The sequence below is a fragment of the Sciurus vulgaris genome, assembly GCF_902686455.1.
Source record: "Sciurus vulgaris genome assembly, chromosome: 16".
NCBI lineage: Eukaryota > Metazoa > Chordata > Mammalia > Rodentia > Sciuridae > Sciurus > Sciurus vulgaris.
This window is the reverse complement of record NC_136477.1, coordinates 74024430-74042887: the sequence shown is the minus strand read 5'-3', so window position 1 is coordinate 74042887 and position 18458 is coordinate 74024430. Positions and strand designations below refer to the sequence as shown.

Sequence of the window (18458 nt, the reverse complement as noted above, 5' to 3'; positions counted from 1 at the left end):
TAGGATTATAGACATGTACCACCACAACCACTGGAACATACTTTCTTATGCAGCCCTGTCCCATGGCTGTATCTTTATGCTTGACAAGCATTCAAATCCATCCCACTGTTTACACCAGCCAATTTTAACTCTATCACTCCAGAAGCAATCACTATTTTGATATTTTCTCAATGATTATTTAACTGCCAGAATTTTATACAAAAGACACCAGAGTTTATATTTTTTATTTAAGACATACTTTAGTTATCAAGCTTGGTTATTAATTTCTGTCTCATTTGTCAGTAATGCATTAAAGGACTTTACTAAATATTATTCAATGTATTATTCAATGTAATCTATCATAGTATATTTATTATCCTATTGGTAGATTTCAAACTATGGTTTTATCTATTGTGAATAAAATGTCACTAAATATTATCTTTGTGACCTATATTTTCATTTCTCTTTGGTAAAACATCAGAGTGAAATTGATGGAACTCAGATTTGATGTCAACACTTAATTTCACAAACAAAAATAAAAAAAAATGCTCTCTTGTTTCCCAAAATTTGGTACCATTTTATATTCTCAGAAATACAACAGGGGATTTCCAGTTGCAGTTGCTCCAAAATCTTGCCAACATGAGGTTGTTAGCCTTTTGTATTTTGGTCAGTTTATTAGATGTGTAACAATATGTCACTAAGATATTAATTTGAATTTCCCTGATTACTAATTTCTTTCTTATTCTTACTGGTATTTTGTGTATCTTCATTTGTGAACAGTCTTCAAATCTTTAGCCCACTTCTAAAAAATGCATTATATGTCTTTTTTATTATCAAGTTTATAAAATTTTTTACATATATTGTTTAACAGAACTTTGCCAAATACTTGTTTTGGAAAATACTGTGTGTAGTTAAATCAAATAAATATGACTGTGGCTCTATACTTCAACTTAAAAATTCAATTTGAATATGACTTTTCTGGATAATTTTGTTATTTTCCCATACAAAACCTCACTAATTTAAAAAAAAAAATTTAGTTGTAGGCAGACAACATACTTTTATTTTATTTATTTATATTTATGCAGTGCTCAGGATTGAACCCAGTACCTCACACGTACTAGGCAAGTGCTCTACCACTGATCTACAGCCTCAGCCCCAAAACCTCACTTATTTTAGAAAAACTAAAGCAATCACATTGAAAAGCAGCTGTAGCCTTAGGTCTGTCTTAACATATCACAAGTGTTTTATGCAAGCTTCTACCTCTGCTGTAAAAATCTAATCTTAACATTCACATTTTGAAGAAATCAAATTTAACATACTTCCCACTTCAAACAAAAGTAAATCCAAGCCTTAACATAAAAGCTTTAGATAAAATTATTTTTCAATTTTTAATCTTTTCACCTGCTACTGTCAGCATTGGTATAAATATCTTAATAACATGATATAAAAATATTTAAAAGGCATGGAATTTTAAAGGAATCTTTTGACTATAGAGTAGTAACCTCTTTTACATTTCACTATTAACAAACAAAAAACAAAACAGAAATCCTCTAAATTAAACAGGCACATATTTACTGCTGTTCATCTTTACTGAAAGCACTGTAGTTGAACATAAATATAATAGAAGCCTAAAAGTGAAAAGATAGTTCAAATATTAAAGAGTTTAGGAGTTATGAAGCTTCTTTCAGAATATAGGTGGTAAAATAGGAAGACGGGATGAGTGCTGGGAGGAAGACAAGAGTCAGAAAGACTTCACAGAGGAGTTAGTAGAGATTTTGAGTCTTTCCCAGAATTATGTTTTAGACAAAACAGAAAATGGGCTGCATAAATATATCAAGTGATATCCAAAAAAATCACAAAACTGCTTTTTACAAAACAATCAGACCTAGAACAATGGTTCCAAAGAAGTAGTCTTTGGGCTCAGGCATAAACATTTGAACAGGAGTGGAAGTTTTGGTAGTATTTTTATGTGGTTTTACTCATAGAGAATAATCTTTGCCCCATTTCTTCATTTTACTGGTTGGAATTAATTACAATTTAAATATCTGCTAAAAGGGCACTGAAAGCAGAAAAATATCAATGGTTTATGTTACAAACACCTACATTGCCTGATCTTTTCCTCTTTAAATTTATAAATCAACATGAAACCATCTCTTAATAAATATCTCTATTGCTAATATATTAGCAGTGTCTAACTAATAAAATATACTATGGTAACTTGTGTCTTCATGAACTTATAGACTATGAATGTGCTGCTTAGCACTTAGTTATATGTTTCTATTATGTTCTCTACTTATACTATGTCTGTATGCCAACTTTTGTGCCAAGCTCCTAGTATGTGCCTTAATTACACTGTGCAGCATGGTGGGATCCAAGTCTTATTTCTGATACTTTGATCCCAGAATTGTGCCAAAAAGAATATTTGCAAGATGATTATATAAGCAACAAAAATCTATCTACAAAGTAAGTGGAGAATTCTACTTATTTGTACCACTCAAAAATCCACTTTGGGCTGCAACTATAGAGTTCCTAGTATATTTTAGCTGGAGTTGGGGATGAGGAAAAAAAAAGGTTTTTCTCCTTGCTGTCTGGTGATTTCCACAATCTAAGTACCCTAGTGAAGGACAGGGTGAATTAAGTAACTACCACTTGCTGGAAGCAGAGACATCTGCTGTCTTGCTCTTGTTTTCTTTCTTTAGAATTATAGATTTGCCTTCATACCCACACTATACTTTTTGAAATTCTTTTTGTTAGTGCTTCTAAATAAAATAAGTGTGTAGGAAAGAATGCTAGAAAAATAAATATTTGATTTCATGTAATTCGTTTTATAAGATCGAGAATTTTTTTCAAATGATCAAAATTTCTGAAAAGTGAGAAAAGATAAAAACTAGCATAAATAACGTAAGCTAGTTTTCTCTTTTGCCCAGGACAGTAGACTCTAACTCCAATTCATCCCTCTCTAACAATTGGGCTGTGTGCACATATGCAGAAATATGTGCTATGATGTTCCATGTTTTCAAAAAAAATATTTTTTAGATGTTGATAGACCTTAATTTTATTCATTTATTTATATGTGCTACTAAGAATTGAACCCAGTGCCTCAAAAATTCTAGAGCTAAGTGCTCTATCACTGAGTCACAAACCCAACCCCAAGTGGTTTTTGACTTTTAAATCCCCACAGAAGCTCAAATCTGTCACTTTTTCTTTACAAAATACAAAACCTGAAATTTGTATACTTAAACATTTGCTGAACTGAAATTCAAAATGAACTATAGCATATCAAAAAACATTGAAGGACTTACCCACTGAACATTAATTGCATGAAGTCATAATATTTAAGCCATTATATTAAATGTCTTTTTATCAGTCTCAAAATTTGTCCTTCTGTCTATATTATCAAGATATTAATCAAGACTCTCACACATTTAATAATGAATATCTTAATTTCTATTTTACTCAGTCTTTAGAACTGTTAGTAAAAATGAATATTAATAATTAAGTGTTCATACTTCTTACAGTATTAAACATTTAAAAGCTATGGCAGCAGCTGCTGCCACTGCTGCCACCACCAGTACCACCACCACCAGTGCCACCGTAGCCCTCTGGCTGAGACCTACAGGTCTACTATCAAGGTGCCAGCAGGTTTGGTTGTATGTGGCTTACTCCACCTTGGAACACCAGCCAGGATCTTATGATCCAAAATCAGAATGTCTTCACATTTGCCACTATCTCTGCCCTCTTAGGACAGCCACCACCATCTGGAGATACCAGTTAGGACCTGAAGGTTCATTGTCAATATGCCTACAGGTTTGGTTGCACCTGAGGACTTCCTGCTGGGTGTGATAGTAGCTGTCATCTTGCTGATTCTTCATGTGGTCATTCCTTTGTGTAAGCACATTGCTGGTAGTCTCTCTAGTTACTAACTGGAACAACATGAGGATATTGGGACTACAGCATGGTGGAGCTTGGGGACTCAGAAGCCCACATCTGTGAGTTTTCAGCTGGGTCTCTAGGGGCTAGTCTGGGCCTAGCAATCCTGTGGAGGGTCAGAGACTGGAAGTTCTTTACCCTGGGGGGAGTGCAGGTAGGAGAGACTAGAGAGAGCCAGGTTCTCCCTAGCTCCATGAGTCCTGAGGTGGGCATGGATGGATGGGGTTGGCTTCAATGAATCAGAAGGTTGGGATTGAGAGTGAGGGCATCTTGCTATCAGCTTGCCCAGCCAGCTGGTTTGGCATCCACCAGACCAGAGCTACCATCAAATTCTTGACAACCCCACCCATTGACTGAGAAAGGAAGCTGAGAAACTTTTGAATGCCAATGGAAAAAATTATTAATTTTCCATCAAGATTTTTCTCTCTCACACATCTCTAATTTTTGAAACGAAGTACTCTTCATGCATCAGTTTATTGAGGAAAGGGAGGTTTGAGTAATATATTACAATTTTGTGTACTTTTATATTTTTACTTTTTTATTTTTCTTTTATTTTGGACATATTTTTTCTCTCACTTGTCTGACACCCTGGATTCTTTCTCTCTATTCTCTTGCTATTACCCAACCTCTATTAATTCCTCTTTCATTCTTTCTATAATTTCTTACTTGTCTCTTCTCTTCTACTTCTTTCTGAAGATCACATTCTACACCACTTATGTTCTCTCTTTGTCCACCATTTAAAATTGTGAATTCTTTTAGCAAACATACTGTTCATATTGCAAACAATAATTGACTCATTATTTGTTTATTATACCAAAGCTGTAGAAGTGTTAATGAGAGCTGTTTGGTTTAAGGATGTATATTGTTTGAATTGGGTGCTATTAATATTGGTTTCCCCCTTAAAGGGAACATAAGGGGCTAGGGAGATAGCTCAGTTGGTAGAGTGCCTGCCTCGCAAGCACAAGGCCTTGGGTTTAATCCCCAGCACCACAAATAAATAAATAAATAAATAAATATAAAGACAACATATTGGAAACCTTCAGAGATACTGGAAGTCTACAAAGTAGAAATTGTGCTCCTTCGGATCCTACTGCTAGATGGGAAGACACAAAAACAACATGAACAAAACAAGGGAACAAAGTGCATCAAACAACCCAAGATGCTCTAATAATAGATTTTATTGACAAAACCATAGAAAAAATGCTAGGGAAGGAATTTAGAATATACACAGTTAAACTGATTCATAACATAAAGGATGATGGAAGCAGTGAAATCAGAAATAATTCAAGAAGGTGAAAAAAACCTTTTTTGGATAAAAAACTACAGATTGTGAAATCAAATGGAATTCCTTGAAATGAAGGAATCAATAAACCAAATTAGAAATTCAATGGAAAGTATCACCAACACATTAGACCACTAGGAAGACAGGTTATGAAAACAAAATGTATAGACTTGACATTAAAGTGGGAAATGCAGTAAGAAACCATGAATGGAACTTCCAAGAATTATGAGATAACATGAAAAGACCAAATTTAAAATTTATCAGGATAGATGAAGGCATGGAGATACAAATTAAAGGAATACACAATCTTCTCAGAAAATCCCTCAAACTTAAAGAATGAAATGAAAAGTCAAATAAAGAGACTTATAGGATCCAAATGTACAAAATTGCAACAGACCCACACCAAGTCACAATATCATGAGAATGACTAACATACAGAATAAAGATAGAATTTTAAAGGCTGGACAGAAAATAAATCAAATTATGTATAGGGGAAAAAAAATTCAGATCTCAACTGGATTTCTCAACTCAGACCCTGAAAGATAGGAGGTCCTGGAATAATATATATCAAGCTCTGAAAGAAAATGGATGTCAACAAAGAATGTTATATCTGGCAAAATTAAACTTCAGATTTGAAAATGAAATGAAAACCTTCCATGATAAACAAAAGTCAAAACAATCAACAACTACAAAGCCTGCACTACAGAATGTTCTAAACAAAATGTTCTATGAGGATAAAATTTTTAAAAAGTGAAAACCAGAAAAGGGAGGACTACACTAAAGGATTAGTTAATCAAAGCAGAGACTAAGTCAAATTAAAAACCAGAAATAAACCAAAATGTCTGGGAACACAAATCTTTTCTCAATAATAACTTTGAATGTTAGTGGCCTAAACTCATTAATCAAAAGACATAGACTGTCAGATTGGGTTATAAAACAAGATCCAATGACATGCTATTTCCTAGAGACTCACCTCATAAGCAAAGACATCCAAAACCTGAAGGTGAAAGGATGGGAAAAAACATATCACTCACATGTGTTGTATAAACAAGCATGTGTTTCAATCCTCATATCAGATAAAGCCAACATTAATCAGAAGGGACTAGGAATATTTCACAAAGCTTAAGAAAATTAGATATCAGCAAGTCATACAATAATAAATATTTATGCCCCAAATAATGAAGCATCTATATACATCAAACAAACCCTTCTCAATTTCAAGAAGCAAATAGACCACAACACAATAATAATGGGTGACTTCAACATACCTGTCTCACTACTGGACGGATCTTTCAAACAAGAATTAAACAGAGAACTATAGAACTATAACTAAATAATACAATCAGTAATTTAGATTTAATGGACACATACAATATTTCATCCATCAATGAGTAAATATACTCTCTTCTATGCAGCACATAGATCCTTCTTTAAATAGCTTATATCTTATGCCACAAAGCAACTCTTAGCAAATACAAAAAAAAAAAAAAAAAAAAAAAACAGAGAAAATGCCCTGCAATCTATCAGATCTTAATGGAATAAATTTACGAATCAATTATAAAACAAGAAAAAATAGAAGTTTCTCTAACACCTGGGGACTAAATAATATGCTACTGATTAATGAATGGATAGCAGAAGAAATCAGGGATGAAAATTTAAAAAATAGAGGTAAATGAGAATATCAAACAATGTATTAAAATCTCTGGGACAGTATGAAGGCAGTGTTAAAAGGATTATTGAATTGAGCTCACTATTTAAAATAATAGAGTTAACAAATAAATGACCACACATTATATCTCAAAGTTTTAGAAGAAGAGGAACAAATCAACATGAAAAGCAGTAGAAGATAGGAAATAAATTCAGAGCTAAAAATCAATAAAATTGAAACAATAGAAACAATTCAAAACATTGGCAAAACAAAAGGTTATTTTTTTGAAAAACTAAATAAAATTGGTAAACACCTAGCCACACTAATGAAGAGAATGAGAAAGAAAACTCAAATTAAAATTTGTGCTGAAAATAGAAATATCAGGATGAACACAACTGAAATACAGAAGACAATTAGAAACTTTTAAAATTTACACTCCAATAAAATAGAAAGTCTTGAAGACATTGACAAATTTCTAGAGACATATGACCTACCCAATCTGAATCAGAAGGACATATACAATTCATTTATTTATTTTAAAATTTTATTTATCTTTATTTTTACAGTCTGTGTTTTGATTCATTGTACACAAATGCAGAACAACTTTTTATTTCTATGTCTGTACATGATGTAGATTCACACCATTCATGTAATCATGCATGTACACATGGTAATGACATTTGTCTCATTCCATTATCTTTTCTTCCCCCAACCCCTTGCCTCACCTCATTTCTCTCTACACAAACCAAAGTTTCTCCATTTTTCTCTTAACCCCCCAGCACCCCCCCCATTATGTATCATCCATTTATCAGAGAAAATATTTTGCCTTTGTTTTTTTTTTTTTTTGAAATTGGGTTATTTCACTTAGCATGATATTTTCCACCTCCATGCATTTAAATGTGAATGATATAATTTTATTATTCTTCTTCATGGTTGAGTAATATTCCATTGTGTATATATACCAAAATTTCTTTACCCATTCATCTACTGAAGTGCATCTAGGTTGGTTCCACAGTTGAGCTATTGTAAATTGAGTGGCTATAAACATTGATGTGACTGTGTTACTATAGTATGCTGATTTTTTTTTTTTTTTTGCGGTGCTGGGGATCAAACTCAGGGCCTTGTGCATGTGAGGCAAGCACTCTACCGACTGAGCTATCTCCCCAGCCCTAGTATGCTGATTTTAAACCATCAAATATCTACCAATCAAGTAAAGTTCAGGACCAGATGGATTCTCTCAGTCAAGTTCTACAAGACCTTCAAAGAACTATTAACATCAATACTCTCCAAGTTATTTCAGAAATAGAAAAAAAAGCAACCTTTCCAAACTTATTCTATGAGGTTAGTATCACTGTGATGCCAAAACCAGACAAAGACACATGAAGGAAAGAAAATTTCAGAGCAACATCCCTGATGAACATAGATGCAAAAGTTATCTATAAAATTATGGCAAGTTGCATACAAAAACATATTTTAAAATAGTGTACCACAATAAAGCGTGGTTCAATCCAGGGATGCAAGGTTATAAAATATGGAAATCAACAAACATAATTCATCACATTAATAGACTAAAAAACAAGAACCACATGATCATCTCAATGGATACAGAAAAAGCATGACAAAATACAGCATCCATTCATGTTAAAAAAAAAAGAAAAACTAGGGATAGTAGGAACATATCTCAACATTATAAAAGGTACATATGCTAAACCCAAGGCCAACATCATTCTGATTGAAGAAAAATTTAAAAGCATTTCCTCTAAAAATTGGAATGAGACAAGGATGCCTCTTTCACTACTTCTGTTCAACACAATTCTTGGAATTCTAGCCAGACCAATTAGACAGAAGAAAAAAATTAAAAGAATATGAATAGGAAAGAAAAACTCAAACTATCACAATTGCCAATGACATGATACTTTATAAGATCCCAAAAATTCCACAAGAAAACTTCTAGAACTAACAAATGTATTCAGTGAAGTAGAAGGATATAAAACCAATACCCATAAATTAACCAAATTCCTATACATAATTGATGAATCTGTGGAAAAATTAGAAAATCTACCCCATTCACAAAAACCTCAAAAAATATAAAACACATGGAAATCAATTTAACAAAAGAGGTTAAAGATCTCTACAATAAAATCTACAGAGCACTAAAGAGAAAAATTAAAGAAAATTGTAGAAGATGGGAAGATCTTACATGCTCCTGAAAAGGCAGAATTGATATTGTCAAAATGATCATACTTCCAAAAGCATTACACAAGTTTAATGCAATTCCCATTAAAATTCACAAGACATTCTTCATAGAAATAGAAAAAGTAATCATGAAATTCATTTGGAAAAATATAAGCCAGGTGCAGTGGTGCATGCTGATAATCCCAGTGGTTCGGGGCGTTCAGACAGGAGGATTGCAAGTTCATAGCCAGGCTCAGGAAAAGTGAGATGCTAATCAACACAGCCCTGTCTTTAAACAAAATATAAAATAGGACTGGGGATGTGGCTCAGTGGGTGAGTGCCCCTGAGTTTAATCCCCAGTAGACCCCCAGACCAGAAAAGAGACCCAAAATGACCAAAACAATTTTTAGCAAGGAAAGTGAAGCAGGCAGCATCACAATACCAAACTTAAACTATACTACAGAGTCATAGTAACAGAAACAGCATGGTATTGGCACCAAAACAGACAAGTAGACTAATGGTACAGAATAGAAGACCCAAAGATAAGCCCGCATAAATATAGTTATCTCATACTGGACAAAGGTGCTAAAAACATACATTGGAGAAAAGATAGCCTCTTCAACAAATGGTGCTGGGGAAACTTAAAATCCATATGTAACAAAATAAAATTTAACCCCTATCTCTCACCCTGTACAAGTTCAAAGTGGATCAAACACTTAGGCACTAGAATAGAGACATGGTGCCTAATAGAAGAAAAAGTAGGACCAAATCTTCACCATGTCAACTTAGGAACTGACATCCTAAACAGTACTTCTAAAGTGCAAGAAGTAAAATCAAGAATCAATAAATGCAATGGATTCAAACATAAAAGCTTCTTCTCAGTAAAGGAAAAAATCAATAAGATGAAGAGAGAGCCTACAGAATGGGAGAAAATCCTTACCACATGTACATCTGATAGAGCATTAATCTCTAGGATATTTAAGAACTCAAAGAACTTAATGCCAAAAAAGAAAAAAAAAAATAACCCAATCCAAAATTGAGCTAAGGAACTGAACAGTTTATAGAAGAAGAAATATAATTGATCCAACAAATATATGAAAAAATAACAGCTCTAACAATAAGAGAAATGCAAATCAAAACTATTTTAAGATTTCATGTCACTCCAGTCAGAATGGCAATTACCAGGAATATGAGCAAAAATAAATGTTAGGATGTTAGGTTAGGATTTGAGGAAAAACATACACTCATACATTGCTGGTGGGACTGCAAATTGGTGCAAGCATTATGGAAAGTGGTATTAACATTCCTCAGAAAATATGGGATGGAACTACCATTTGACGTAGTTATCCCACTCCTCAGTTTATACCCAAAAGGCTTAAAATCAGCATACTATGATGACACAGCCACTTCAATGTTAACAGCAGTTCAATTTACAATAGCTAAACTTTGGAATCAACCTAGAGGCTCTTCAACAGATGAAGAAACCATAGTATACGTACAGAATAGAATAATATTCTGCATTAAAGAAGAATAAAATCATGGCATTTGCTGACAAATTGATGGAACTGGAAAATATGCTAAGCAAAATAAGTCAATCTCAAATAACCAAAGGCCAAACATTTTCTCTGGCATGTGGAGGCTAATTCACAGTGGGGTTGGAATGGGAAGAATAGAGGTACTTTGGATTAGGCAGAGGGGAAGGGGATATGGGAGTAGAAAGAATAGTAGAAGGAATCAGATATTATTGCCTTATGTGCCTACATGACTACATGACTGGTGTGATTCTTTATCATGTACAACAGGAAGAGTTATTACTCCATTTATACATGATTTTTCAAATGCATTCTACTGTCATGTATAACTAATTAGAACAAATAAAAAATAAAAAGCTATGCAAAATAAAACTTGGCAGGGCTGGAGTTATGGCTCAGTGGTAGAGTGCTTGCCTAGCATGCATGAGGCACTGGGTTCAATTCTCAGCTCCACATATAAATAAATAAAAATAAAGGTCCATTGACAACTAAAAATATATTTTAAAAAATAAATAAAACTTGGCAGCTCAAATATAACCAAACCACATTGTAAGTCATTAATCACATAGCTAATCTGACATCATTCCCTTAACAAGGTAGAAAGTACACATCACACTTGTGTTGTGGAGTTGAGCAAGCACATATGGGGTGATTTACTTTCCCTGTGAAAGTTTTAGTGCAGTGGTAAAAAGTGCTTTCTTTGACCTTCAAACACAATTAATAGCTATGTTTACTGTTTTATGGACCCTTCCTGGAAAGAGAGTTTAGTGGTAAAATGCTCTCCTAATTCCATTATTTAAAAAAAAAATGATATGGTACACAAATACCACAACTTTGTGAATATTGGCAATAGAATACTGACATAGAATATTTGTGGATAATTTTTTTTTTTTTTTTTTTTTTTTTGCAGTGCTGAGGATCAAACCCAGGGCCTTATGCTTGCAAGGCAAGCACTCTATCAACTGAGCTGTATCCCCAGCCCTGTGGATAAATCTTTAAGTAGGTTTATTTTATTTTGAATGGAAGTTTTATGTTCTTTTTTCCATTGAAACCTCTCCTCTGACATCAACTCTATGTACAGAGAATTAATATTGTACAAAAACAGATTAACTATATTTCAATGACTTTGATAGACTTTATTTTCCCATCTCTTTAAATGTGAAATTTAAATACAGAGAAGTTTTTAAAAGATAAGAAAGTACAGGAGACGGGAAACAGATTATTATCTCATCTGAAACTAGAGTCTAATATACCCAGCACATTAGTGAGAAAAATCAGAGTCCCTGCCTTCATGGAGCTTTCAATCTAATGAGACAAGACAAGTGTATGTGATGTTATTAGAGAATGCAAAATTTAAACTATGTGCTGTGAGCCTCACGTATATTAGGAAGTCACTGCCTTATAAACCAAAAATGAATCCTAGATTAAAACTTAGTGGACATAATATTTAATCCTAGTTTATCAATTAACTGCTAGTAAGTATGTCTGGAGAGGGAGGAATAGGAGAACATGTGAATTACAGGGGGGTTAAGGTGTTTGGGATTGGAACATCAGTACAATATCCTGAAAACCAAGCTTTGCTCACTGCTATGTTTGTAGAATTATCTGGGCATAGAAATTAATGAATGCTTGCTAAATTGTGATGACACATGTTCATATATTTTTGGTGGTCTCAAAAACCCTCTTGTAGGTAGTTGTGGGCTTGTTCTGAAGGAGACAGATATCCTCAGGTTTAGTTACCATGGAAAACAATGAGGTGAGAGGTGCCTACCTCTGACATCTCACTATTTGATATTGATATTTGATATTTGATATTCTATATTATAAAAGACCTTCTTAAAATTTCTATTGAAACACTAATTCATCTCAATAGGTGAAATGGTCATTGGAATAAGCACTTAACTTGTTTTTCCACTTTGAGTTTCATTAATTAACAAATAATACCTAAAAACATTATTTTGTTTTTTATTATTGTTAGCTCCTTATAGTTAAACATATGAATGGGATTCATTTTGTCATAATGATAATAGCATGGAACATAATTAACTCCAATTCAGTCACCAGTTTTCCCCTTCACTCCTCTCCTCTACTCTACTAATCTTTCTTCTATTCATTTATACTTATTTAAAAATTAGTGCATTATGGATATAAATAAAATTAAATTCGCTGTGGTATACACATATAAAATTTTGGTCAATACTTTATTTTAAAAATAATATTACTATGGTTAACCTTCATATCTAATACTGATTGAAATTATTACATCCATGTGCAGGCACTCCCTTGTGATAAAATAATAAGCAAATTTTTTGCATAACCAAAAATTCCCATTTCAGTATTATGATTTATAATAGTTTCAATAAAGTTTGACTAAATATGGAACCTTCATGTTTGTGCATTATGTGATATGAGATTCACTTGTAAATCAGTTATAAAGCAAAGAAACACATGCAGTAGCTTTAAAAGTATCTAGAATTCTCATGAAATCTAGGTCTGATTAAATAACATCAGAACAGAAGTTACCTTATCTGTAATCAAAACACAATTCCAGTGCTGATAAATAACCCCCACACATAAAAAAGCACTGTGAACTGAAAAACACTTTATGTAACAAAAAGTTCTAAGAACATACCAAATGGGTATGGTATTTATCTTTAAAATAACTTCAGGTGTTTACTGAAAAACTTTGCCTTTACCTGGTATTGGGCTGTTGTTGTGGAACTTTATCCAGGATAAAAAATGGTGATTTCATTTTCTGTTGAAGAAAAAATTACAAACAAATGATGACCAGATGACTTGCAAGGAATCAATTCAAATATTTTGCATTATCTTTTAAGAAGTCTATGTTTTCAGTAATAATATAAAACTGTAACATTTACAAAAGGTTAGTTGACAGTCAAAAGTTGTATAGGCCATATTTGTATGGTCAGAGAATAGAGTTAAAAGTTCATTGGACTACCTGTGAAAGCACCATTGTTACCAATAGCATTGCTTATCATGAGTCATGACCTATGCCAAAGTGCAAACACAGACTATCTCATTCACACCCCAGAAGGTAAACAGCACTACTTTCACCATTTCATAGGCAGAAAGAGGTTCCAAACTGGGGTTCCACAGCAGAAATGACTTGGAGAGGTGGAGTATCTCCCCACATGAAACTGCAATGCTGGAAGATGGAATTCACTTAACCAAGAAGGAGATAGTTTGTTCATTGCATCTAGATTTTTTTTTTTTTTTTGGCAAGCATATTATGCAAGTTTTATTTAAAGGTAATAATACAGACTTCTCCCGCTAGGAAGAAGGGGACCATGGCTGATGTTCTAAAGTCCCAAGAAGTGAGCTCACCCTACATCTTTTATAGGTTAAAGTCTCTTTTGTTCACCAGTTCTCTCCCCCCTGATCTCTACTTCCTGCCTACATGACTAGGCCTGGTTTTGCATTAAGTGAGAAGCCATGAGCAGGGGGAGGGCCAAGGTAATCCAGGCAGGTAAGGGGCCAGGGGGCATTAACTAGCAGCTCCATGCTTGCAGTTCTTTTTTATTTTTTGGCAGTGCTAGGGATTGAACCCAGGGCCATGTGCTTGCAAGGCAAGCACTCTACCAATTGAGCTATATCCCCAGCCCTCATGCATGCAGTCCTAGATAAAGGTAGTTAAATTTGATAATCAATGGACTCTGGAGATCCTTGACATTGCATTCTTCCAGGGACAGCCTCCAACTTCCAGAGGCAGATGACTTTTATGGCCTTCATTTCCTCAATTTTACCTGATCCCCTATTTCTACACTAACTACCTGTCCTTCATCTGTCTTCATTCCCCCCTTTTGCTTGCATCTAGATTTTTGACAGATTCTTTTCACCTTCCAGCTTGGGCTTGATTCCAATGCCCTATCCTTTAATCTTTGTTCACGAATAATTTTTTTTTTAATTTAGAAACTGAAATATGCCTATCTTGTTAGTTTCCTGAGATTCATATCCTGTCTCCATTGACATTGAGGGTCTGTCTAAATTCTTACGATGTCCAATACTGGACTTAGCAGTTTTAGCTGTGCTTCCTCTAATTAGCAGACCCAAGATCCTAAATAAGATAATCCTTAATACATGATTTCTCATTTTGACTTCTTAGTGTAAAACAAAGCTGCTCCCCCGCCCTTTCCATTGCATCACAACCTAGCTTGTTAGTCTGAAAGCTGCTCTCCCCACCCTTTCTGGTGCAGCCATTTTCCCTGCCTCCCAACTACTGTCAGTCTGTGAACATCCTAGTTAGCTATTGGTTCATCAGTCAGCTTTCAAGTATCCTTCTCCATTATTGGTCCCCTGTTAGCCCAGTGGGATTCTTAAAGATAGCTTCACTACCTTCTTTTCTCTTGCTTTTCTCTCCCCCTGACTTGCTTTCTTTCTCCTCCTCACTTTCCACTCTCTCTAGCATGCACCCTTTCTCTTTCCCTTTCTTTTCCTCTCATTTTCTCTCTTACCCTGCAGGGAGACACTCTGTTTGCTTAATAAACTCCCTTATGTGATTTCCTGTGTCTGGCATGGTTTCCATGGGATTCCTTACACTTAGTATTCAAGTTCATGCAGAATTTGAAAAGTGTTCAATAGAGAGCTAAAAATGATCTAAAGTGTGGAGAAAAGAGTGTATGAAAAAGTTAAAACAATCTGACATTTTCATTTGGATAAATAATGAATTCTAATTTAAGGAAGCACTATCTTATGGAGAAAAGTAAGCATCTTCCAAGAAAGGTGAGAAAAGAGTAATGGAAACACTGTAGAATGAAAAACCAGTTTGATCTTGAGGAGTGGACATTAAAAATTTGACAGTAAAGTCTGTCACATAACTTCAGAGGGTTCAGAAAATCCCATAAAATTGATGCCTCAGGGGGAATCTAAACAACCTTATGATTTAAGGAAATTTTGGAAAGTGATACCTGTAGGACATGAGAACGGATCATCCAAGAACGATGACCAATATTCCTTTGTAAAAGTGCTTTAGAACTAGAATTTTTTCATTGAAGCCAAATGTAAACAATCATTTGTATACATAGTGACGAGATAATGCTTTTATCAAATGTACAAAAAGGTCAAATGCTGAGTATCTCTACCTCCTACAGCTGTATTCATATGAAAGAGTATGTAATCAAATTACAGGTAGAATGCTGTTTTATTTGAGGTTCTATTATGTATTTGTACTTGAACTTTCTCTTCCCCTAATGTCATATGCAACTCAAAATGCTTTGGTTATTTCTTTGCATCCCTAGTTTTTTTGCCTGCAAAATGAGAAATTTTTGACTATATTGTTTATTAGATCCTTCATATAAGATCCAATGATACTTTAAAAACAACTAAATGACCTTTATTCAGACAATAAAATTTTAGGTTTACTTCTTATTTATAACAACTATATGAAGTAAAACACAACAAAAGAAAATGAGATTAAATGTTTAATAGTACAGACTTGTCAGCACAGATTGAGTTTATGCTTATACTAGTACCAACAATTTCAGAATTCTTCTGTGACAGAATTATGATTCTTTGCCTCATAAGAGTAGAGGACTAACTTCAATCAGTGTATATTCTCTTTGTTAGCTTAAAAATCACTATTAGCCATGTAATTTTATTCTTTTCTTAAAAATCCCAAACTTTTTGGTGTTTGTGTCTAGGTCAATTCATAAATAATGAATTCTATATTAGAAAAGAACTTTTTAAAGATAATCTTTGTTTTAAAAAATTGGTAAACTACCAGGTATACACCTGACATACAAGTGGATTGGGAGGCTGAGGAAAGAGAATCAAAAATTCAAAGCCAGACTCAGCAACTTAGCAAGGCCTTCAGCAACTTAGTGAGTACCCTGTATCAAAACTGAAAAATAAATAAATAAAAAGGGTTGGGGATGTGGCTCAGTGGCTAAATGTCCATGAGCTCAATACCTATCCCCCCCACCAAAAAAAATGGTAAACTAAATGTCAGGCAAATGATAACCAATTGATTTATGTTTGCAAATAATTTTCTTGATGAGTACATTTCATTTTCAGAGATCACACACACAAGCAACCTGATCAGATATCTAAAAATATGTTTTACATTAAAGTTATGCCATTTGTATGTGTCTGTGAAAACTAGATCAAGTCTACTCAGCATACCACTAATATGCAAATTGGGCTGCTTGTGCTCTCACTTTGTTGTTTCCTATATAAACTTGTCCTAGGTAAAGAAAACAAATGTGAAACAAAATTATAAAATGGGCAATGCTGTGTTCCCTGCAAGTTCCATAGGTATACACACACATACACAGTCTTGACATTAAATGGCTTTTTGTGGCAGTTCATAAATTATAAAATGTTAGTATCAATTTAAGTTGAAGGGAAGAAAGTTTTTATAATCATATGTCATGGGTAAGCTGTATGCTGTATGTATGTGGTCCTGTAAGGTATAAGATGCCTGTATGCTTAAAGGAAGGGCCACCACTACTTGGATAGAAGGATCAGAACTGTCAAAGAATTCAGATTCACTGGAGATGATTTATTTTTCTGTAGGGACCAGGTTTTCTCATTTCTCGTCAATCAACTGAACACATACCACATTTTTTCTTACATCTTGTGTTTTCTTAACCACATCATGATGTGAGAAAATCCTGAACTTGCAGGGAGTGATAAATTACTTCATGGCCTCTTCATTTCAGAACTATAGCAATTATTGCACTATTCAGATTTCTGTGACTTGTGAATGTTTACTGTAGGAATTATAATTGTTTTAATGTAGAATATTCAGAATACAAAATTAATAATTACTTTTCAGACAAATGCATTGAATTAAGGATTATGGTTAACATTAAGAATAATAATTTGTTCTTTTTTAAATTATGAATCTTATTTCAAAATGTTAAGATTTTTGTCAAGTTAAAATGTATAATTTAACTCACATTTTAAGTACGAATAACTGGTTTCAAGAGTCCTTTTTTCACAGACAGGCTTAAAATATAAAAGATTACTGAATTGAAAATTTTAGGTGGATTTCTCACACATCATTTCCTACAACAGAATTAACTGAGGTACACTAGTCAATAGTCATGGCACCCAAAAATTACTTTCAATATGAACCTAAAAGATTATTTGGAGAACATGTCAAGCTTTACAACATCAAACAAAGCTGAGGTACCAGCATGGATATCAGGTCAGGGTGAAGAGCTCATGAAATACATTTTGGAATATTTTGGAAGAAAGCAGCTAAAAATGTTGTTAAAATTTAAATAAAATAAATAGTTAACATAGGACCCAGATATGTCAAAACAAAATGTATAACTATAATATAAGATCATAATTCCATGCAGGCTTGTATGTGAATGTACACAGGTTGCACCAATAGCCCCCAACTTGAAATAATCCAAATTCTCACTGAAAGTTAAATTATAAACAATGGTTACAGGATGAACATGGCAAATCTGAAAATCAAAAATGCTTCAAAATCTTAATCCTTATGACAGGTGACATGATGCTGCATGTGGAAAATTCCACACTTGACCTCATGAACAGGTTGCAATCCAAACACAGATGCACTAAAATGTTTAAAATTACCTTCAGATTATGTATGAAAGATACATGTAAAACATAAATTGATTGACTTGTATGTCCTCCCAAGGCATTTCTCTCTCTCCCTCAAAAAAAATTTTTTTTTTCAAAATCCAAATCTCTTCCCATTTCAAATATCAAGCATTTTGGATAAAGGATATTGAATTCTTCTATTCAGTACTGGAAGACAATACTGGAACAAACAAAACATGGATAAGTACCAAAATAAGTACACCCAATGAAATAAGTCATATACAAAAATAATATTAAGGGTAGTTTAATTTACATGAGTTCTTGATAATCTAAATTTAATATATATGGACAGCAGGAGAGGAAGAGTGGTTGCCAC

General features: G+C 33.6%; 1 protein-coding gene and 1 long non-coding RNA gene across 2 annotated transcripts in view; both read right to left on the bottom strand.

Moving 5' to 3' along the window:
• LOC306646601 (uncharacterized protein) overlaps positions 1-18458 on the bottom strand; it is a 234870-nt gene that overhangs the window by 128976 nt on the left and 87436 nt on the right. The window lies entirely within an intron of this gene.
• LOC306646636 overlaps positions 1-18458 on the bottom strand; it is a 71824-nt gene that overhangs the window by 19834 nt on the left and 33532 nt on the right. The window contains exon 2 of the long non-coding RNA XR_013759908.1: positions 6165-6188. This is a non-coding gene — a long non-coding RNA (uncharacterized lncRNA). The remainder of the gene's footprint in view (positions 1-6164; positions 6189-18458) is intronic.